The following is a 24406-nucleotide window of genomic DNA, read 5'->3' as shown; positions in this document are numbered from 1 at the left end:
TTTTAGGGAAGAGGAGATAATATTATTAAATGAGTTTGTGAGAGAAAATGGAGAGATCTTTGTTGCATTCTAAAGCCTTTCCAAAGGATTATTGTGAATTTGTGATGTGATGTTTTTAGGTTCACAATATTTTATTCATGTGAAACCACCATTCATACAACCCGACTAGGTACAATCCGAGTTGACAAATTCATAACTTTTACTCGCATAATAATAATAATAATAATAATAATAATAATAATAATAATAATAATAATAATAATAGTAATAATAATAATAATAATACGGTCAGATTTTGTGCCGGGCCAGGTTGTCGCTGATGCTGCTCAGCGAAAGTGTGCTAAGTATGGGGATTTGTGCGCGGTAGCGGGTTATGGTTTCCTACCTTTCTCTTTCTCTTCACTCGGGGAGTTGAGTTCGGATGCTGTTGCCTTGCACAAGCGGATCCGAAATTCTCGGTATCTCGGGATCTTTGGGGCTCGGGTAGCCGCTTACATTTTTACTCGTATTAGCTTTACTATTGCTAAGGGTGTGGGAGCCCAGATTGTGTCTCGGCTCCCCACCAATTTCATGTAAACCTTTTATTTTTATTATAATGAAAGCTGCGCGCATTTTATAATGAAAATAATAATAATAATAATAATAATAATAATAATACGGTCAGTTTCTTCTCCTTTGACTCAGACTGGGATGACGGATTTTGTGCCTGGCCGGGCTGTCGCTGATGCTGCTCAGCGAAAGTGTGCTAAGTATGGGGATTTATGCGCGGTACCGGGTTATGGTTTCCTTCCTTTCTCTTTCTCTTCACTTGGGGAGCTGGTTCGGATGTTGTTGTCTTGCTCAAGCGGATCCAGAAATTCTCGGTATCTCAGGATGCGGGGGCTCGGATAGCCGCTTATATTTTTACTAGACTTAGCTTTGCTATTGCTAAGGGTGTGAGAGTCCAGATTGTCTCTCGGCTCCCCACCAATTTCATGTAAACTTTTATTTTTATTTTAATGAAAGTTGCGCGCACCCTTCAATTAAAAAATAAAAATAATAATAATAATAATAATAATAATAATAATAATAATAATAAATATAATAATAATAATAATAATAATAATAATAATAATAATAATAATAATAATAATAATAATAATAATAATAATAATAATAATAATAATAATAATAATAATAATAATAATAATAATAATAATAATAATAATAATATATCTATCTATTTATCTATCTATCTATCTATCTATCTATCTATTTATCTATCTATATTAATAAAGGAAGCTTTTTTCGAGCGATTACAGAGAGTCCAGGTTTTTACAATTACCTATTTATTTTAAAATATGTTAATTATATTAAATTACGGTTGCAGTATTTGATCGTGTTTTAACTTCTAATGCATGAGATCAAATTACAAATGCCATCAATATTCTATTCTAGAGACCTACGAGGCTACAACAACATACTCATTATATATAGTACACATAATTTTCTAGGTTGATATAAATTAAACAGGTGTTTTTTTATTATTAAGAAACTACGTACATGATGTCATTTGAGTGTTTTAATTGTTTAGAGTATCTTTTTGATTTAGTTTACCATCATGTTCTTATGTAGCTCATCTATATGCTTTTTTTTAACGACAAGTTCTTAATAGTAATTTTTCTTATTGCAGCTTATAACTACGCCGACTCGCATCATGTTTGCTCCAGCTGCATTTGATTTTTATAGCGTAATTCATATTAACAATAATGAGGTATGTATATATGATGTGATCTTCTAATATTTTTTAACTCTTAGTGACATACTCCGTACATTGGTGTTCAATACGTATTTAAACAAGGAGCACTATATCGATTTCCATAATTATCAATGTCTATTCATATAATGTAAATGTGTTTATGAGGATTTGTTTCGTGATCGATTATTTTGCAGGAAAAGACTTTGCATTATCTTTTATACATTCGCAGTCTCACGCTTTTTGGTTCATGCAGTCGTCTTCTTTTGGTGTTATTTCGTTTCCCTTCCGCCACAGAATATAACCACACTCTTATTTTCACGCAGTACTATAATTTACATATCTAGAGTGGCCAGAGTATAAACTTGAGATTGTAGTTTAAGATGCTGTGAATCACTTAGGCATAGAGAAAATTCAAAGCCAAGGGTACATCAAATAATGGCAGAATATACCCGTGAATCTTTATTTCACAATAAAATAGGTACTAATTTCTCACTTCCATGTCAAACAAATATAAGGACTATATGAATCCTTACCATCTAAAATGTATGAAGTTCCCCTAACTGTTGCTTATGAACAGTGCGTCTCTTTGAAACAGTCGGGAGCAGTGTTTTGTTGGATCTGAGCCCCTCATTCACTTAGTTCCTCAACTCCCATCCAAACCACTAATTCCTTATCCTACTCAATCACTTCCTGGTCTACTTTTTCAATTTTTTCTCCTTTTATCCTTTCTTGCTTGCCTATCTCCTTCTCTTTTGACGCTTCTTCATTCCCTCCTCATCGGTAAGTTGTTTGGTCTCCTACTGCTTAATTGCTCTTGGTTTATGTGTAGTTTTTGGGGGGGTTGTTTGATTATTGATTTTGATTTAGTTGAGTATGAACTAGAGATACGAGTTAGTAAACTTTTGTTCGATTTGTAATTTTTTCGCTTGGGTTTTTGTTGTCTCCTACTGCTTATTAATTGTCTGGGTTTATGTGTGGATTTTGGGGTTTGTGTGATTATTATCATGCCTTATTTTGATTTGGTTGCGTATGAATTAGAGATACGAGTTGATAAACTTCTGTTCGTTTTGCACTAAGCTTGATTCAAGTACAATAGCTGCAACCTTCATGTTAATTAGATTACATCTAACTTGCAATATCTACTCCCTTAATATTTTTAAAATTGAATATATCCTGAATATATACGTTTAAGTTTTCTATGTTTTGATCTACCAAGTGTTTCAAACCGTAACTGCAAATTTTGTATCGCAAAATAAATGTAATACAAAATAGGAAACAAATGAATTTTTATTAATGTCAGAAAGTTTATGTGTACAATCTCTAATGTATCCTCTGATTCTAAATGCCGTAGTAGATTACGTAAACGCTGTCTGTAGTAGAGGCGCGAACGTTGTATTTGAATGACACATGTAGAGGTCGTATGCACTCTGTAAGAGGTGTCGATTTGTATTTTTGAGAGGGTCACTGCGACTTGTTCTCTCTTGAATGTTATAGCTTGAACTTGAATTTCTTGGGCAGGCGGCACAGTTTTGGTGTGCTTCTTGACTGCTTGCAGAGGGAATTTATAGAGCTTTTGTGTCTTCTTCTCTCTGAAATTTATGATTATGATTTCTCCAACTTTGAAATGAATGGGAATAACTCTATTTATAGAGTTTCAATTCCCCTTGGTGGACTTTGGCATTCACAGGCCCATTTATGGGTTTATTAGTGAATTTGGCCCAAATTTGATCTTTTTCGGGTCTAATGATCCGGATAACCCATTTTGTAATCCGAGTCGATCCGTATTTCATTTAATCGGGGCAAATTAATTAAATTGAGCTAAAATTTAATATTAACTCAAAATAATTGATTTATTTTATTTATTCGGCACATTAACAAATTTTCCGTGCCTACAAATTGCCCCCTCGGGACCTTGTCACGTGCACCTTTGGTGTCTTGATGTGGTGAGGTCTCGATTCATTTTGACTTTGACTTGGAAGTCTATGCGCACCCAAACTTGTCGCAAGGATGATCCATTTTTTTTTTTTTTTAAAACGTCACTCTATCAGTATTTTGATTTGGCGAGTGACTTTTTTTCCTTTGACTTGAAAGTCGTGGGCACCTTAACCTGTCGTAAAGGTAGCTCCATTTTTTTTTCATCACCCGGTCATTATCTGACTTAACGGACAACACACTGAGCTTTCATTTTATGATTGTCTTGCCCTTATAACTTTGCAACATACATGCGTAAAGTTTGGATGGAGTGCACGTCATGTAATCCCAACTAGCCCTATAGTCTTACAACGGCCGTTAGGATACGTAACTAGTGCACCATACTCACACTTCCCATATAATTAAGATTTAGGCTAGACCAATAGGAAACTATGAGACTAAGAGTCCTTTTTTGGTAAGTACTCCTTTAGAATCTCACTATCATCCGGTTTCCTTATTCTTCTTGGTTTCTATATTTCTTCGGCTAGGGTTTGAGGATTACCCATGCCTATATATACTCTGTGGCATTGAACAAAAATAATTCGTCCATCTTATGTCCCCTGCGCCTATTTCCATTGCATACTTTCTACAGGTAATTTTTTTCTTCTTTCTCGTCATGCTGCTTCAGTTTGGCTACGTATATCTCAGTTTTTTTTTTTTTTTTTTTTGGCAATATGCTGACGATATATACTTTCGACCGAATTCCTTAACGCAGATAACGATTTCTTGTATCCACTTTGAATGTTTCAGGCGATTAAACAGGTTGATATCAAGAACATCATTTATCTGGGCTTTCGATTTTGCGGCGGTCCGAACTAAACCACCAAGGTATGTTCATGTCGCTCTGTTCATCTTTCGATTCGACAACATGCTCTTGTAAATATTCTGAAAGAAGTGTTGGAGCTTACCCATCCTTCAACATCTCCTAGGGAACAACCTGACTGAATCTTAGTTGGGTTCTTTTTATGTTTGCGAAACGCTACACACACACCCTGATTTCGTGAAAAACAGAGTGCGCGGACAGCCCCTGTTGTCGACGAATTTTACATCACAGAGAATGATATTTGACCCTAAAGCTTTCCATATTCACAAAATTTGCAGTCCCACGAGTCCGAACCATCGAATAACTCGGATTTTCATCATGTTTGATCCCCAATGACCTCAGCAAGACTGTCACAAACAAGAAAAACATGCCGAATTTTTCTTCTATGATCCATAATTTGCCGAATATTGTATCTATATGCTTGACACTATACCATGAATTAATAGATTCTACAGACTTTGATTTTATCTCTGTCTTTAGCCATTCATATATGAACACGATTTTACCATGGTAAGGCGGCCTGACTTGTGACTTATCGAACGCTCCGACCATAGTATTAATTTCAAATTTGACCTTGGCATCGATCGGCACCTACGCTTCTTACATTCACTCAGCGATCAGTACTCCGAGTAAATCTTTTTTTTTTTTTTCTTTCAATCTTGTTCGGTAGTAGGACTTAGCTGACTGAACTTTTCTTGCTCTGTTTCAACTGATTTCACCTTGTGTGGTTAAAATTCTTCTTCTTTTTTGTTAAACTCTGATGAGCTAAGTTAGTCCAGGTATCTCTTGCAATTTTGAACCCACTTTAAATCCTAAAACTGAAATCTCTTATGATATTATCGACTTAGAATGGTAGAGCAGCAATGCTCTCATTTTCGGCGGCGAAACCGTATTGTTATCTATTATAGGATAGAAAAGTTATCGGGGTTATAAACTCGAAGCCTTAACCCGTGTCGGCTATGGACCCAATCTTTTGTTCATAATTCCCATTGTCCATTGATGATAACTGGTGTTGCAATACCATTAATAATAAGAAAAATGACGATCCATGCGTTTTGGCTGGTGTGATGTAAATGATGAATGATTCTTATAACATCTTCTACGCATTGTTGCTCCTTTTGTTTGATAGTAGGCTTGTAGCTTTCTTCCTAACCACTATTTTATAGCTAATGATAGTCTCACTTTTTTTGTTTGTTTTCTGATTCTTGATTTCTGCAGCTTTTTTTTTTTGGGTTTACTAGCTTTGTTCAGTAGGTCCCAGCACTTCTTCATTTCTTAGCAAGGTGGTATTCCAATTTCTTTATTCATCCATTTCTTTGAGCCTTGTTTACGCGCTATTTCGACGTAATGTGTACATGTCCTTGTTTGTTTTTTTTGCTTGTACACTTTTGTTTGCTGGAAGTATGCAGGTTTACATTTACTTCGGGGTAAGCCGTTGCGATAGAGTCTGTTTATCAACCTAGGTGGATTTACTCCGGTCGGATCATTTCGACTCTCTTCGGGGTTGTCATGCAATGTACCCGATCCGTCGACCGCATGATGATTTGAAGCTATTCCGGTCGGATCATTTCGATTCTCCTTTGGAGTTATCATGCAATGTACCCGATTCGTCGACCGCTTGAAGATGTGGAAATTACTCCGGTCGGATCATTTCGATTCTCCCTTGGAGTTATCATGCAATGTACCCGATTCGTCGACCGCATGAAGATTTAGAAGAATGTCACCTGCATTTTGACTTTCATTATACATTTAGTGACTTGTTTCCTCTTTATTTGCAGGTAGCAATGGTACATCTCAAGGAGCTACGCCAAAACGGTGTCGCTTATCTCTCTCTGGTCGATGAAGAGAATGATGCTCCTGCTTCTGGAACTTGCTTGATCAACCGCGAGTCCTTGCGTGACTTAGATGGTTCTGAGGCAAGCCTTGTTAGCAAGAAATGTTTTGAAAAAGATATGTCAAAGAAACTGGAGACTGGGCTGCCAGACACGTCTGCTAATCATATTTTGAAGAGTACTTTTGAAGCGAAAAGTGATTCCTCTAATTATTTCTCCTTGCTTGGCCGAGATATCATATCAGGTTGTGCGAAGTGGAGTGGCAACTATGTGAAGATGTATGGCGGATTCTCTTATATTGAAGGTTACTGGGAATGGACCGAAGACGTGTTATCCCGCTACAGCGACATTTTGGCATCTGCTTCTATTGATTCCCGATCTATGCTTCTTTATACACATACAATAAGGATGCACGCATCATACGCGCCTTTTGCGAGTGTTGGTGTCATACTACCAATACGCTTCACACCAAAGAGGGCGAGCTATCAATTTCTTTATGGGATCTTCAAAAATTAGGTGGCTTGCCTATTAATGGGGAAATTTATGATGAAACAGTCCCGCAATTAAAAAGATTCATGCAGAGAGATGGTCAAGGCAATAGGCTGGTTCCGGGGCCTGTAGTTATTTATTCATCGCCTTTCGCCGTCTTGTGAGACGAGCAAAAATGAACGCAAGGTCACGGCGGAGGATTGGATCGGGTTTTGGTGCAAGAGAGCGATTACTTATAAATCTCCTAATACTAAAGCACGAAAGACCAGCGGCCTTCCAAAGAAAACACAAAATCCTAGTGGAGAACTTCCGATGCGCCCAACGGAATGGACCCCTGCAGAGCAAGCTATGTTTGATAAGGTTGGAGTCAACAAGTCTTACAGGGACAGAGTCTATTTAGCCGCATTTTGTCATCTTTGGTTGTGCGTGTTCGTTCTTCCCGAGAGTGAAAACGAAAAATCAGGCCATGTACTTTTGAGATAGCTAGTTTGTTGGCCGAGGGAATACATTCGATCTAGCTATCCCCGTTCGCGAGCATTTATCGAGGCTTAAATGAGATGGTCAAATCTTCAAGCCCCGCATTCTCTAGATCATACTTCCCGGCTCATTATCTATATGGTTGGCTTGCACACTATTTTTCTGCTTACCACAAAATGCAGTCACCTCCTCTGGGTCCTTCCATGGTTGCTTATTCTGGCGTTCAAGGAGCCAAAGCTTACACGGATGATGAAGCGCGTGACCTTATTTATGGTGGCCGAGAAGTCAACGCAAACTGTTTCATATTACACCCAAACAAGGTTGAAGTTCTCCGTGACGATGCCAGCCTTGATTCCATAAAGTTTGGTTATCTTGTCTCTCTCCGTTCTTCGTATTTACCTTTTCGTCTGGGTGAATCATTTTATCCAGAGCCGTATAATCCTCACCGATTTAGCAGACAATTCGGCTTTTGTCAAGACGTTCCTGATATGTTAGCTCGTGCTTCGAGTCAACGTAGAGTCACCAACCGCGAGGCGTTGAAGTTTTGGCAACTTTTATTATTCTCGAAAAGTAATTCTACAGTGGTCCTTCCTAGTTCTTCAATCCGTTGGTATGAACGTTCCACCACTAAATTTAGAGAATGGTGGGGGGCTGCCGGTATAGGTGAGCTTCGAAAGGACATAAAAAAATTTCTACTCACCTCCTGTCTAGGGAATGAAGGGAGTGATCCACATGTGGACAAGGAAGGCCCCAGCGGCAAACGTCCTTTGAAATCACACCACAATGAAAAATGTAAAAAGACAAGTATCCGCGCCAGGGATGGATACCATAGTGATGCAGCATCTGATGTTGATCCGAAGCACGGACGTGGCGAGAAAAGGAAAGCACATGTCATAGATACGAATGATGATGAAGTGATGTTTTAGGGGTTTCTAGTGCTTCACGTGTGCCCTCTCTATCATCGGTACGTTTTTTTTTTTTTTTTTTTTTTTTTTTTTTTTTTTTGAAACAAACTAATTAAACTTGCATCTTGACAAAGAAGGTGACGTGGCTTTGGAGGTGGGAGCGTCAACCGCACTTGCGATTTTCCTGGATTAGATTTAGATCCGCCTACTCGAGAGTACATGCCTCGAAAGGGGAAAGAACTTTCCAAGTTTAAAGAGATATCATCTTCCAGTGATGCTCACGAGTCTGGTTCTCGAGAAGGTCATACAGGGAGTTCCGTTGTGGGTGCCAGCGAAGCGTCAGTGTTACGCTCTCCTATTCCTGTCACCATGGTCTCACCTTGCAATCTGAGGACGGGATCGACTCCTTCGAAGTTTGTGAATGTCCTTGATCCTCCTGAAGCTTCGTTTCGTCCATCTTCACCTTATGAGGGGATATTCACGAAGGCCTTGCGTGGTGTAGCTACTGTGTTTACGACAAAATTGAAGAATGCAAACTTTTCAGAAGTGGAAGCAGTGGCAGCGAAGGCTAAGGCATGTTATGCGGGCATACGGCAGCTCAAAGGCGATCCTACCCTGTTGGAACAACAAGTTAACTCTTACGTAGGTGCCGTCAATGCTTACCTTGTACTTCAGCAGCTTGCAGCCGAACGTCATCGCCCTGAATCTTTGGAGAGGGATAAGCTTCAGCAACATCAGAAACTTGAAGAAGTGAAGGCACATCATAGTAGAGTACAAGAAGACCTTGAAGCAGAAGCTCTTCGACTGTCAGATACTCAGAAGAAGATAACTAGCCTTGTAGCCGAGCCTGAAAACAGCGAGGAAATGGAAAGCGAGTTACTGACAAAGTATAGCGACTAAAGTTGGAACCCCGATCGACTTGGAGTCACAGGTTGAGACTACGGAAAAGACTTTGGAAGAGCTTGAGGCTACCCCTGTTTTGAGTGCCGAAGAGGAGGCTTCAATTGAAGAACAAAGGGCGACTCTTGAGCAAATGCGTGCTTCAATTTACTTTGATCCATAGATTTTAGGCTTAGACTACTATTACTATGTAACTTGATCGTTATCTCTTTTATTGCAGACTTGCGTGTGATTGTTTCATTTTAGCTCATTTTTCGTTGATCTTCACATTTATATTGTCCATGATGTGAATTTGATTTCGCCGTTCACAGTTTAGGCTCTTGCGGGCCAGGAGCATTTTTTATTTGTTTTATTTTGGTGTGGCTGCACTTGAACAAAGTGTTTGTCCAAATTGCCTACGTACTCACAAAGCTGACAGGGTTCAACTTGTAAGATCAAGCCAACGTAGTTCATAAAGAGGGATGATATTTGTTTGGAAGTGTGGCTGCACTTGAGCTACATGTTCACCCAAGCTGCCTACGTACCTGTAAAGCACGAAGCACTTTACAAGATCAAGCCGACGTAGTTCATAAGGGACGGAAGGATTTTTTTTTTTTTTTTTTTTTTTTTTGTATGCAGTTTAGCCTCTTGCTTAGGAGCTTTGGTCTGCAGTTTAAGCTCTTGCTTATGAGCTTTCATTGTTGAGCCTCAAGAATAGTAGCGCTTCAAGAATTTTCCGTTGATTGGACCGACACGGACACCGTCTTCATCAACAATCTTATAAGCACCATTTGTGTAGACCTCCTGTACCACGTATGGACCATCCCACTTAGAGGTGAATTTACCAACTGGCTTATGATAGGTGATGATTGGTCTTCGTACTGCAAGGACGAGGTCTCCTACTTGGAAAGAACGAGGGCGCACCTTTTTGTTGAATGCGCGTGACAACCTTGCTTGATAGCACTGGAGATTTTGTTAAGCCTCTAATCTCTTTTCATCGAGAGCTTCCAACTCTGCTAATCGCAATTTGTCATTCTCATCATCTGTGAGTCCCTCCTGAATAGCAATACGTAAGGAAGGGATCTGCAACTCCAAAGGCAACACGGCCTCCACTCCATACACCAACGCGTACGGGGTTGCCTGAGTAGGTGTTTTGTATGTGGTACGATATGCCCACAACGCCTCACCAATTCTTTCATGCCAATCTCGCTTTGACTTTGCTACTACTTTTCTCAACAAGTTGCAAAGAGTTTTATTAAAGGCTTCAGCCAAACCATTTGCAGAGGCATTGTACATGGATGACTTGTATTGTTTGAACTTGAATTTTTCTCCCAGACTTGTCATCAGATGGTTGAAAAATTGTTTCCCATTGTCAGTTGTGATACGTTGAGGTACACCATATCTGTAGATGATTTGGGTTCTAATGAAGTCCACAACATTTTCTTTCTTCACTTCCCGTAGTGTGATGGCTTCTGCCCATTTTGAGAAATAGTCAGTGGCAGCGAGGATATACTCGTGTCCATTTGAGGCCTTTGGAGTAAGAGGTCCCACAACATCAAGTCCCCAAGCTTCAAAGGGCCATGAAGAAACAGTAGGATGCAACGGCTCCGGCGGTTGGTGTATGAAGTTTGCGTAGAAGCGACAGGTTCACATTTTTCGCAAAGTCCATACAATCTTGCACCATGGTTGGCCAGTAATACCCCATTCTCTTTACACGATCATGAAGTTTAGGCCCAGATTGATGAGCACCACAAATGCCAGAATGAGCTTCATGCATTGCTTCAGTAGCTTCATCCTTGCTTAGACACCTCAACCATTGGCCTGAGAAAGAACGTCTGTAGAGTGTCCCTTTATAGTGAATGAACTTTGGAGCACGTCGACGTATTTCAACCTTGTGTCTGGGATCATCAGGTAATTTTTGGTGGTCCAAGAAATCAATGATAGGTTGACGCCAATCATCTTCATCAGCTGTGTAGACGCATATCATGTTGGTTGTGTCTACATTTTCTTCTCCTTCAAGCAAAGATACCGCCCAACGGTTGCGGATCGGGACTTGCATAGACTCTTTCGCCCCGAGTGCCAAAGTGGTCGCAAGATTAGCAAGCGCGTCGCCCAACTTATTAGCACTCCTTGGTACATGACCAACATGGATGTCATCAAGTTGATTCAGCATTTGTAATGCCCGTTGATGGTAGGGGATCAAGTCTTCCTTTTTCACTTCATATTCACCAAGGACTTGGTTGACTACTAACTCTGAGTCTCCGTAGATGTCCATATCCCTGACGCCTATTTCAATCGCCATTTGAAGGCCGAGTATAAGGGCTTGGTATTCTGCCATATTATTTGTACACAAGGCGAGTGAGTGTAAAGGCATATGGCATAAGATGATTTTGTGGAGTTACGAATACAACTCAGCTCGACTCCATCTTGCCTTGCAAAGACCGTCAAAGTACATTTGCCATGGAGGTAGGACGTCCACATAGAAAATTTCTTCTCCCGGGAGGTCATCGAAATTTCCCACTCTGCTGGTAATTGGATGATCAGCAAAGAAGTCGGCGATAGCTTGACCTTTTCATGACCTTTTGAGGCACGAACACCAAGTCATACCGCTTAAGCAACATTGCCCATTTCGCAAGTCTTCCAGACAAGACTGGTCTTGAGAGTATGTACTTGATTGGATCGGCTTTTGAGACCACATGTATGGTATGCGCCTGCATATAGTGCCTCAACCACGGATGGCAAACACCAAAGCAAGACATATCTTCTCTATAGGCGCGTAATTCAACTCGGCTCCAACCAAGGTACGACTCAGGTAGTAGAGTGCTCTCTCCTTGCGGTCTTCAATTTCTTGAGCACACATTGCCCCCAGTGAGCGTTCTTGTCTTTGCAATGTAGAGGACCAGTGGCTTTCCGGAATTGGTGCCCCAAAGATTGGCGTGGCCAAGTACTTCTTGATGCCATCAAAAGCATTTTTGCATTTTTCATCCCATTGAAATGGAGCATCCTTTTTCATGAGATGGCTAAACGGTTGGCAACGCCCGGCTAAGTTAGAGATGAACCTTCGGATGTATGCCAAACGTCCTTTCAATCCGCGCAACTCTTTCAATGTCTTTGGTTCCGGCATTTCGTTGATAGCTTTGATTTTTGTTTGGTCAATTTCAATGCCTCTATGCCTGACCACAAAACCTAAGAACTTCCCAGATGTGACTCCAAATGCGCACTTGAGTGGATTCATCTTGAGTTGACATTTTCTAAGTCTTTCAAAGACGGTTCGAAGGTCTTTGATATGGTCTTCTCTTTTCTTTGATTTGACAACCACGTCATCAACATAACACTCTATTGTTTTATGCAGCATGTCATCAAAGATCTTTTGCATTGCGCGTTGGTACGTAGCGCCAGCATTCTTCAATCCAAACGGCATGACTGTGTAGCAGAAGATCCCTTTTGGGGTTCGAAAACTTGTTGCTTCTTGATCTTCAGGTGCCATATGTATTTGATTGTAACCCAGATACAATCCATGAATGAGAGGGCTTCATGACCAGTGGTTGCGTCAATCATCAACTCAGAATGGCAAAGGGAAGTCATCCTTTGGGCATGCATCATTAAGGTCTCTGAAGTCGACACATATGCAGCGATTGTCCATTCTTCTTTCGATGGGACTATGTTTGCTATCCAGGTAGAATATTTGACTTCTCGAATGAAACCTGCTTCAATGAGTTTATTGACTTCCCTTTCAATTTCAGGTACAAGCTCCGGCCTGAAACGACGTTGAGGTTGCTTTTTGGGACTGGTGCCTTTCTTGATTGCTAGACGATGAAGCGCAATTTTTGGCCGAGTCCAGGCATCTCTTTATAGCTCCAAGCGAAGACATCCTTGTACTCGACCAACAACTTGTAGTACTCCTCTTCTTCTTCCTTAGTCACAGTGAGCACTAACATAAATGGGCCGAGGATCTTCAATAGTTCCCAAGTTGAGTTCCTTGAGTTCATCTACGATCGGTGCCCCGTCTTCAAGTGTTTCGGGGGCCTCATCCGCCTCAACTTCTTCGTTCTCGTCGGTATCTCTTCTCTTTGTGATGTGATATGACGACGTTGTGATTTCTAAGTCACATGACTTCTTTGTATCACAGGGACGTGAAGATGAAGGCACAATCTCTTCGGCATTCTTTTGCTGACCAGTAAGAACTAGTACGCGCCTCCTTGCTTTGAGCGGCTCATGTTGGATGATATCCACTACTTGCATACGCTTCATGCGAGATGGTATTGCGCTTCTCAAGTCATCGCTTACTCTTACTTCTTCTTCATTTTGTGTTGCAGAAGTTGAGAGAGGACGACCCTTGCCACTATTCTTCTTGGGAGCCCCTAATCGACTGAAGACTGTTTTTGATGGACCGCCCAAGCGTTCATGTATTGCGCCCTTATTATTTATGCGCAATGAAGGTGTTGACACTTTGACTTTACTTTCTCCTTGATTGCTAAGCCTAGCAAATACAGAAATGTGTTTGGTTGAAGCACTTGGTCTCCCTAACCTTGTGAATATAGAAGGGCGACATTTTTCTGGAGGTGGACTTATTCGATCGAAGACTGAAGATGGATGCATCTTTTCTTCTCCTTCTTCATTTTCTTCGACCTCTTCTACTGTGATGTGCTGAGAAGATGCAGTAGCCCCTTTTCTACGAGCACCAATCTTCACAGGCGCAGGAGACTCATATCCGAGCCCGGCCCTGGTCACCATGAAGCTCCCCTCTTGCTTGAATACTTCATGTTGCGCTTTGTTAAGACCGTACGGCTCAACTTTTATAACTTTGCCGAGAGGAGTCGGATTTGTAAAGTCATATCCAGCCTTCGTAAGTAGCTTGTAAGCATTGGAATCAAATATCCCCTTATTTTTCTCACTTGATGATTGACTGGATGAACAGACGAAACCATTCGGAGGAGGTCTCACAATCTTCATTTGAGATGAACTTGGTAGAGGTGTAACGACTTTGGCCACCCATTCGCTTGAACACCGGACTTGATTTTTTATCCTTAGGCTCTATCTTTGGTGTTAGACACTCTGCAAAAGGACTCTCTCCATCTTTGCGGCGAGATTTTGGGATGTATCGTAATCTTTGGTGGTGTAGTTTTCTGCGGCGTCTCTTGCTTCTTGGGTGATGCAACAGAGTATCCGTTTTTTTGGCCTTGTCTACATCTTTCTTAACATCATTTTATTTAGTAGGACTTGACTTCATCCTCTTTGATGATGTTCTTTTCCCGCTTACCTCCTTTTCCTGTTGAAGAGATGGTGGTTGGCATGAACTCACTGGAAGTACCATTCTCTTCAAAGAATTTTGCATCAGCGAAGAAAGAGTCGACCTTAGAAAAGGGTTTGGCGTCTCCGTCTATCTTCCTTTCACCACCACGATAATATTTCAAGCATTGATGGAGGGTTAAGGCGACAACTCCGTTTTCGTGCTTCCAAGGTCGTCCCAGCAATAGTTTGAACGATGTCTTGCCATCCATGACATGGAACAATGTTTCGGAAGAAAGATCACCCATGGTAAGGTTCACACGGATCATGCCAACCGCACGCTCCCCATTCAAGTTGAAACCATGAATCATTGTTCGACTACTCGAGAGTTCATCCATTGTGATCCCTAATTCATTCATGGTGGATTTTGGCATGAGATTGACTCCTGAGCCTCCATCTATTAAGATGCGCTTGACCTTTTGACCCCGGATGTACCCGGACACATAAAGTGGCCTGTTGTGAGGTTTGGATCCAAGAAGTAAATCCTCATCTGAAAAACTCAAGGCTGCGTTGCAGGAGACACATCCAGTTGATTGCTCAAGAGGCTCAATTTTTTCTTTCATCTTGCCCGCATACAACTCAGGCTTCTCAAGTCCTTGAATTATCAGCTGACGCTTCTCTTTAGGTAGATGAAAGATTTGCTTCCATCCCATGCTTGTAGGAAGAGCGTGAAGAGCAGCCACTATTTCGTTCTCCTTTTTAGAACGCAACTGTTGAGGCAATACCGTATCATCTGGGCCTCCTTCCTCTATATTCTTTTTATCATCACCACCTTCCGTAGCTGAGACGGTGCACACGGTAACCTTGTTTAAGAAGTCTTGTGGGAAAAATTCTTTTAAGGTGACGGGACTCGGTGGTTCTTGCTCAAGTATATCGATAGGCAAGACATGTGGTTTGACCACTGTTTTGGACTTTCTCTTTCCCTTCGTCTTGCGAGATTTCGTCCTTTTTGATTGTTTTCTTCGACGATGAACAGGTTGCGCTATCTGTCTTGTTTGTTTCTTTGACTTCTTGCGCGTAACCAAAGTCCAACCTTCATCGTCATCTTCATGCTTCTTTTCCTCATTCTTATCCTGAGGAGGTAGTCTTTCTTCCAATGGCATTGGAGGTAGTGACGACAATGACCCTTGGATCCGTAATGCCACAGGCTCAAAACTCCCGAACTGCAATATATAGACACACTGTCCTTGTCGTATAATTGGGTCGTCAGGTTGCTCCAAGACTACAGTAGTTTGATTTGTAGTTACTGTGTCATCCAAGTCAAGAATGATCTTCCCTTCCTTGGAGAGCTGCATGATCTTCTCCTTGAGTGTTATACACTTTTCAATAGGGTGACTCACCCACTGTGATAACGCGATGGTGGGATCGTTTGTCTTGTTTGCTTGCTCGGGCGCTTCGACTCGGCAATTGTATAACCTTCTTCTCTAAGAGGTCATCGAGCATTCCGGACAAGTCGAACTGGGAATGGGTATTTCTTAGCCTGCAACTCCTTCAATGTAGGCTTGTCTCGTTGGTAGTTGTAAGAGAATGACTCTTTCTTCTTTTCATACTTAGGCTTTGACGAGATTTTTGTGCACTCTTTGGTTTCGACGACCATTGTTTCCTTTGTCGACGATTTGGAGTTCTTATCATTTTTCTTGAACTCTTTCTTTTCACTTGGCACCTTAGAAGAACTTGGTCGAGCACTACCATGTTCTTTGATTGTGATCTCCATGTCATGGGCGCGGGTAGCCAGGTCTTGGAAGCTCTTTGGCATGATCCCTTTCAGGATGTAAAGAATGTCCCATTTCATCCCGTTGACGCACATTTCAATCTGCGACGCTTCACTTAAGCGATCCTTGCATTCAGGACTCGGCGCACGCCACTGTTGATGTAATCGACGACAGGCTCATCTTGCCATTGAGTTGTCTTTGTCAATTCGCTCATGCCGACGACACGTCAAAAGTCTTTGTAGAGAATCTGTTGAGGAATTCATCTTCCATGTGACCCCGGTGTCAATTGACTCGAGTCCGGATCGTGTACCGGTCGAACGCGATCCCTTTGAGCGAACGAACGAATCGCTTCACCAAACGATCACCTTACATTTCCAAAGCATTGTTGCATGTCTCGACGAAGTGGGCGATGTGTTGCTTTGGGTTCCCCTTCCCGTCGAATTGTTGAAATTTTGGAGGCCGATAGCCGAGATGGCATCGCAGATGTCAATCCTCTTAGTGTAAGGCTTGATGTAGCGTCCACTACTTGTCGAGCTATCATCCAACGGACACTTGATCGTCTGGCTATTAACTCCTGCAGACTTCTCTTTGTGAAGTTCCGATCTCATTTTTTGGCTTTTCCCTATCCTCGCCAACTTCTCTATCGCTATCATCATCCCTATCGGTGTCACCATGCTCGCTCTCGGCCTTCCGTCACGAGTGCCACCACCTCTTTTTGGAGCTCATCAATTCTTTTGTTCTTTTCTTCATTTTCCTTCATCATCTTCTCAAGGAGTTCATTCATTTTCTGCATCCGATCCTCAAGAGTATCACCACTTATCACCATGACTGAAGCGACGCTAGGAGTTGATGTTTCTTTCTTCTTTGGCGACGCCTTGGATTTGCAGGGGGAAGCCTTTTTGTCAACCTTAACACTTCTAGTCTCCTCGCGTGAAGGAGAAGAGGCGGCCAGGAGCGCAGATGCAGCGGCGGCTATGGAGGCGACGAGAGAACTTGCGCGGCCTAGTTGGGACGTGTGCGGAGCGTAGGCGCGGCGGCGGCATTGACAGCAGCCTTCTTCGCCATTCCTCTTGTGGAGATGCCAACCGATGCGTAGCGAGGAGGTACGAAGAATGGGGTACCCTGCAGGATATCTGCGTAGGTCTTCTTGGATGGACTGGAGGAGATGCTTTGCTTAGTAGACATCTTCTTGTTTTGGTAGACTTGAATAAAACAGCAGTAGAGATGAGAGGTAGAGATTTTCACGTCAGGTTCACCAAAATTTGTAACTGCAAATTTTGTATCGCAAAATAAATGTAATACAAAATAGGAAACAAATGAATTTTTATTAATGTCAGAAAGTTTATGTGTACAATCTCTAATGTATCCTCTGATTCTAAATGCCGTAGTAGATTACGTAAACGCTGTCTGTAGTAGAGGCGCGAACGTTGTATTTGAATGACACCTGTAGAGGTCGTATGCACTCTGTAAGAGGTGTCGATTTGTATTCTTGAGAGGGTCACTGCGACTTGTTCTCTCTTGAATGTTATAGCTTGAACTTGAATTTCTTGGGCAGGCGGCACAGTTTTGGTGTGCTTGTTGACTGCTTGCAGAGGGAATTTATAGAGCTTTTGTGTCTTCTTCTCTCTGAAATTTATGATTATGATTTCTCCAACTTTGAAATGAATGGGAATAACTCTATTTATAGAGTTTCAATTCCCCTTGGTGGACTTTGGCATTCACATGCCCATTTATGGGTTTATTAGTGAATTTGGCCCAAATTTGATCTTTTTCGGGTCTAATGATCCGGATAACCCATTTTATAATCCGAGTCGATCCGTATTTCATTTAATCGGGGCAAATTAATTAAATTGAGCTAAAATTTAATATTAACTCAAAATAATTGATTTATTTTATTTATTCGGCACATTAACAAATTTTCCATGCCTACACAAACATGGTATTCATTTTCATCAATGGGTAGTAGTATATTCAATTTCATCAAATGCTTCCACTTTCATCAACTGCTACACTTTCAGTCAGTGTTCCCCCTAGAAACAGTGCGTCTCTTAAGGAACAGTTCCGTCTATTGCTTGTCCCCTGCAAGTCCACGTTGCACATACTTTCCTCCACTCATTTTATTCTTCTTCATTCTCCCTTTCTCGTCTCTTTATTTTTCACTTACTTACTCTATCAATTATTTCTTCATCTTTCAATTATTCTATCGCATTTAAACAATCATTGGGTTTATTTGGGATGAAAAGCATTTACAATTTGTTTGATACATTGTCCAGTTATTCGTGAGTTTTAATTCTTTGAATTCAAATACTATTTCTTACAAGAAGAAAGGAATCAAAATGAGATCATTAATGTGAGGTGAATATTTTATAGTAGAATTAAGATTAGAAGAGGATGATGAATCTCTTTACTGCATACGCAGCATCCGAATTTCCATTGGTTGCGCGTGGCTATTTCCACACGAGATTTCTGACTTTACTTTTTTCCTTCATATGCTAAGGTACCACATATTTCCATCTTCATCTTGGCCACATCCATTTACTGTTTTTACATCTTTGATTTGAAGCTTACAAATTTGAAGCTACTCAATTCCACAGTTTAATCCTCAACCATTTTGGCTTACACTTCATCATCATCATCTGATATAAACCTTAAGTTTTATTGCTATCACATGAGTGAAATGCAGCATGACAGTGAAGGGGACAAGAAGAATTTGGTTTGATCGTTTATGCTAATCGTTATTGTAATCTTTTGAATTTTATTGTTGGTGTGAAAATTGTTAATGGCTGATATTTGAGTATAGTTTCATACAAAGTGTTCGACATATTGCCTCGCTGAACTTTTTGGTGGAAATGCTTTGGTTTGTCTTGGTATACTGACTCCATACCCACCTCCCAATACACTGTATATTCTTTCAAAGTTTTGCTTTACCAACAGCCAATCATCAAGTTCCCTGTTCAATTTCACTGTTTGTAGTTTGATTTCTTTGTATATATGCTTTTGGGCTTGATTGAGATGCCTTTCGGCTCACTTTTTTCAGTCGGACTCAGTGTCAGCGGTCATGATGATGAGGATAAACACAAATACAGTTACAGTTTCGTTGGCTATTGTTTTGATTGTCTTTACTTAGAGTTTTCGATGTGGTTCTGTGACCATGTTATTTTAAAAGCTGTATTTTGAGTGACGGAGTATATTTTCAAGTTGCATTATGAGTTATGACCACCTATGTGTTCGGGATTTGGGATTTTTTGTGCTCGTCATAGTTAGTGAATTTGTTACAGCTGAAGCTATCTTGCTTGGATTTCAGCATGACTTGGTGATGTTAGGGACAACAGTACTAATTCCAACCTACTTGGTTCCCAAATGGGAGGACATAAAGTAATTTTCAGCTTCAAATTTGTCCTACCATCTTATAAATCAAAAGAAGAGTGTCACGCATAACTCTCGAGAGATGCTATCTGCCATCCCTATGTTTTAAACAGTAACAAAATTAGTGTCACCGTTCATTCTATTTGACTTATAGTAAAATGAAGATTAACTTTCACAAGTATTGTTCCTACTTGACGTGCTATGAAATAAAGATTAGCTTTTGTGTTTGCTGCTATTCTTGAACTGTAGTCTCATCTGATGATTAAAAAATAATTTCAATGTTGCAAAAAGGTAAACACTAATTAGTAACTAGGTTTCATTAATTGGAAGGTCTGGCCATGCTCTATGGTATAGTGCATTTGAATTGTGGTGAAAGGCCCATACTCACATAAAGGAGTTTTGTGCGTAGTATCTTAACCCAAATGGTAATGTAATGACTTGACTAGATTATTTGAATGTCCCATACTGGGAGTCCTGGAGGTGTTGGGTAATGTTGTATTTGTTTTGTGCAAGTCTTGTTGGTTGGCTAATAATCAGTTTCTTGTCATTTGTTGCATTGTGAATACAGTTACATGGGACTTTAAACAGCCATTGCATACGCCTACTATGTATTGATAATCGGAGTTGATGACCGAATACGGTGGTCTGAGAGCTCTTCTGCAAGATGGGATTTTTGCCTCCGTCACTCTTTTTGGTATACCAATGTACCCTTTCTTACACATAACATCATACTTTTGTCTCTGAGATTTCACGGAGGGATCTGTCCTAACCTGATCGATGTACTAAAAACCGTGAAATTTGGCAACTTCAGTATAGTGAACTGTACACACTGGAAACCGTGAAATTAGGATATTGTGGTAATTAGGTCTCGGGTGTATGTCCCGTGTCCTCATTGTTCTATCCGATGAAACTGAAAAATGCTACACTGACTTATCTATGATTGACACTAAATTGGAGATTTGCTAATTGGAAATTGGGGGACCTTCTGAGCTATGATGTTCTGCTAAAGAGCTAAGTGGATCTTGGGGCATAGTTGGAATCGCAATAGCTATTTTGACCATTCAATTCTTGATTGATTGCAGTACTCTTGTTGGTATCAAATGAAAGGATGAAATTATCATGATAGGTTGCACCAACTAATAGAATTGCTGAAGTTTTCTCTCAAAGTTGATTGACTGTAAGCTCGTATGTTTCATCTCAAAAATTGCTAAAGTTTTCTGCTCTAAAACTGGGGAGAAGGGAAGAGGGAGGAGGAAGGGGCGGACGAGAAGGCGTAGGCAGAGGCGAAAAGGAAGGGGGAAGAGAAGGAGTAGGATCAATAAGGAATATATTAATGATACCAATGACATCTAACATGAGGTATGAAGTGTTCAGTGAGTTTGGAACTCCAAATAACTGTCAGATATTTTGAAACTACAGAGTCTGATGTTGTTCAATAAATAACAGATCTTTTGTACAGGGTTATGATTCGATTCCATGTGAAAATTCCGGCCCCGAATAAAAAACGGGTAACTTGTGTTCTTGCCACATTCCTGTCATCTAATCAAATGTTATGCTTAATATATAGGAGGAACTAAAAAGCTGCAGTTGTGAATGACCTGAAATTTGGGACGAGGAAGATGTCAACTTGTGGATACCATGAAAGGTACTGAATCCAGCATGCAAAGGACCTTAGAGTATAAAGGTGTGTAGTCGATCACTTTTTAAAATGAACATCATTATCGATACCTATGCTTATTGACATCACTGTTGCTCAAACTTGCTGTTTTTTTTTTCATGTACACCAGAAAGTTAAGAACCCGAACTACAAGGGAAAGTGGAATACTTTATCAAATAGTGTAATTGTTAACGCTCGAGAAAAAGCAGTTCAACATGAGCTTCACAAGAACGGGATAAATAATCTCAATTGAATCAAAAGGATATTTGTAACTTTTAGGTGACCAATTTCATGCATATATTGATCTCTATTTCATGCTGCCCCCATGTTAAATATTGATCTCTAACGAATCATGTAGTGGTTTTCTTTGTTGAAATCCAATATGTTTTATGACTGCTTCTACAAAACATGATTGACTGAACTCCTTTTCGTCTTCTGGCAGGAGAAGCAATGGAGGATTATTGTAACAACACTGAAAGTAAACAATTGAATTGTCCGCTTCCCAGTCCAGATTCCATTCTTGAATTTTCTACTGTAACCGAAAGCTGTTATTCTTCAGAGAGTTTAGCACGTTGCAGTACAGAAGGTAGAAACCATTTTTCAGAAAACAATTCTTACAGACAGTGCCTAAATCGGGGCCTGTCTTATTTATTTCGTGTTGTAATCCATATATTGTGTTTCTCAAACTTACCCAGCGTGGGGACAATACAAGTAACTCAGTCGGTAATGCCCTGTGAAATAGTGATTTTCTCCTGTAACTCAGTCGGTATTATTGCTTTTGCAGTGTTCATTTAATTCTTTCTTTGGTAAAAACCTCTCAGAAAATGTGTTCTGGCATTGCATTAAGGCTAAGGCCCTGTTCTTTCTGGCTTATTTTTAGCTCACTTTAGTTCAGCTTAGCTCAGCTCAGTTCAGCTTCATTCAGTTCAGTTTAGCCCCACTAAGTTTAGCACATTTCATTTCTACTTATCCTAAACTTATAGATTTTATTAATATTTTAATATTTATTTATTATGGTTATATTAAAATTGTTATATCCATATTATTAATATATTTATTATTGTTATTAATTAATTAATTAATCATCACAATTATTATTATTATTATTATTATTATTATTATTATTATTATTGTTATTATTATTATTGTTATTGTGATTACAATTATTGTGATTACAACTATCAATAATAGAAAAATTCTTGGGTACACCCGGTGTACAAGATTATCGTACACCCTAGCCAATGATAAACCTTTAATCATATTCCACTTAGATTTTGCTTTGTTATTTATGGAAAATGTGGGTAATTCTAATATTCTTATTGGCTAGGTGTACGGTGACGTGGTGCACCGGATGTACCTAAAAATTTTTCATCAATAATATGTCACTGGCATGGCATAACCTTTCAAACAATATTTATTTTGCTCATATTTTCATAGTTGTGTAACTGTCTTCGTTGTTATGTAACTATATGAACTTGGTTTGTTTTTCTTAACGAAACTTGACCCAATTAATCACAACCGGAATCTGTTATGTACAACATAAAGCTACTTACATGTATGAAAAAACAATCAGGCTAAATTGGAAGGCATGAAACAACTTTGGAAACCAAAAGACAGGGTGCGGACCACCAACTAGTAGGGTAAAAAACCTCAAAGATTTATTTTTAACATTATAATAAACCAGTTTTGTCAAATCACAAGTTATAAAATAAGAAGGACTTAGGTAAGACGGACCACTTTTGTAAATTAACAATTCATTTATTGATAAAAACTAGTTTTAACCCGTGCAAAATTGCACGGGATTGCTTATTAAACTTGTTTTAGATACTGTTTGACTAAATTGCAAAAATTTAAAAACGGAATTCCATAAAATTATATTCTAAAGTTATAGTTTGTTATATAATTTCATATACACAAATTCTCATTGAAAACGGGTAGTCTATCCGTCATTAAAATTTGAAATCGGATAGTGCCCTCTCACAATATGCAAGTGACACTATCCATGAGATTCTTGTTTAGCAAATCTTTTACTTTTTTTAAGAATTTTTTTTAAGAATTTTCTGTGGTGTATTAATTTATGTGGTGTTTAAATTATTAATTTAAAAGAATAATTTGATGAATGAGTTTGATCAAATTAATATTCTCTTTAATGTGCGATTTCTTTCTCCAACATATGATATCCCTCAGACGGAATTCATCATAGTTGTTTATTAAATATTAATTTTTTTAATTGTTTCACATTATGTAGTTAAATTGAAATTTTGTGTGATTAATTGGATAAGTGAGATTATTTTTCTGATCAATTTATCTGCTTAATTTCTTTAACACTAATATTAGTCCGCGTTTTTCGTTGCACAGATCTGAGCACTTGCGGTATAATTCATTATAAAAAAATTATTGTACTTTATTATTATTGTTGTTATTGTAATTTATTATTGTGTAAAAATTAAGACGGAACTATTCTTGAGTTACGTATAAAACCTAAGCGTAAATATTTACGTACAAAATGATTTTTTTAGAAATTAATCTAGATTCTTTGCGGTGGGTCCCACTTTTTTTTTTTTAAAAAAAAAAAAAAGGTTGAATGTGGTTATGTGGATGAAGGAGGAGGGGTTAAATGTTCTTCTATTTATTAAGATAAGATGAGTTCTCTTTATATAAAATAAGACCGTCTCACAATGTAAGGGTTTTTTTTCGAGCGATTACAGAGATTTCATCTTCTACGAATTACTTTCGAGCGACAATAGAGACTCCATTATTTATGAAATTCTAAGAGTCAATAAAAAAGGTGGGTAATACTGGGGATATACTTAACGTAAAGTGATCATAAGTTAGTATAATACAAAAATAATGGGTGTTTGTTGTGTATTAGAATTAGAATTGGTAACAGTTGCACTCATTGCATATCAATCTGTTAATCCTTGACCAGGAAGGAGTGCATAGTACGTGTAATTGTTATAGTAACAACATTTGTGATAGTAATTATAATATAATGTTAACATATGTGTATGTAAGGAATTCAACCCGTGTTAATACTCTAATTCAAGTTATTACAAGTTATTAAAATCATATTATATACTAATAATAAGAGCATAGAGATTTCTTAAGTTAGAGTTATGCAAACATATATATTCTGTTGAACCAGTGTTGAACCAAAGTGTACATCTCCATGATCTAATGGAAATCATATACTCTTCAATAAAAGTGACGAGTAAACGTTAGGAAATCATACATTTAGGAGTCGTTTGGTTCGCTATAGGAAGATAGA

General features: G+C 39.3%; 1 long non-coding RNA gene across 4 annotated transcripts; it reads left to right on the top strand.

The window, feature by feature from the left end:
- Positions 1-2431: 2431 nt before the first annotated feature.
- LOC141633178 (uncharacterized) lies at positions 2432-22050 on the top strand. 4 transcript variants are annotated; one of them, XR_012537982.1, is made up of 6 exons: positions 18081-18612; positions 20050-20175; positions 20564-20840; positions 21049-21165; positions 21269-21417; positions 21581-22050. It is a non-coding gene; the product is annotated as an uncharacterized LOC141633178 (long non-coding RNA). The 4 variants fall into 4 exon arrangements; XR_012537984.1 differs by lacking the exon at positions 18081-18612 and adding an exon at positions 2432-2518 and having other exon boundaries at positions 20050-20840; XR_012537981.1 differs by having other exon boundaries at positions 20050-20840.
- The last annotated feature ends 2356 nt before the right edge of the window (positions 22051-24406 follow it).

Source organism: Silene latifolia, chromosome Y (genome assembly GCF_048544455.1).
Source record: "Silene latifolia isolate original U9 population chromosome Y, ASM4854445v1, whole genome shotgun sequence".
NCBI lineage: Eukaryota > Viridiplantae > Streptophyta > Magnoliopsida > Caryophyllales > Caryophyllaceae > Silene > Silene latifolia.
This window is presented reverse-complemented; position numbering and strand designations above follow the sequence as displayed.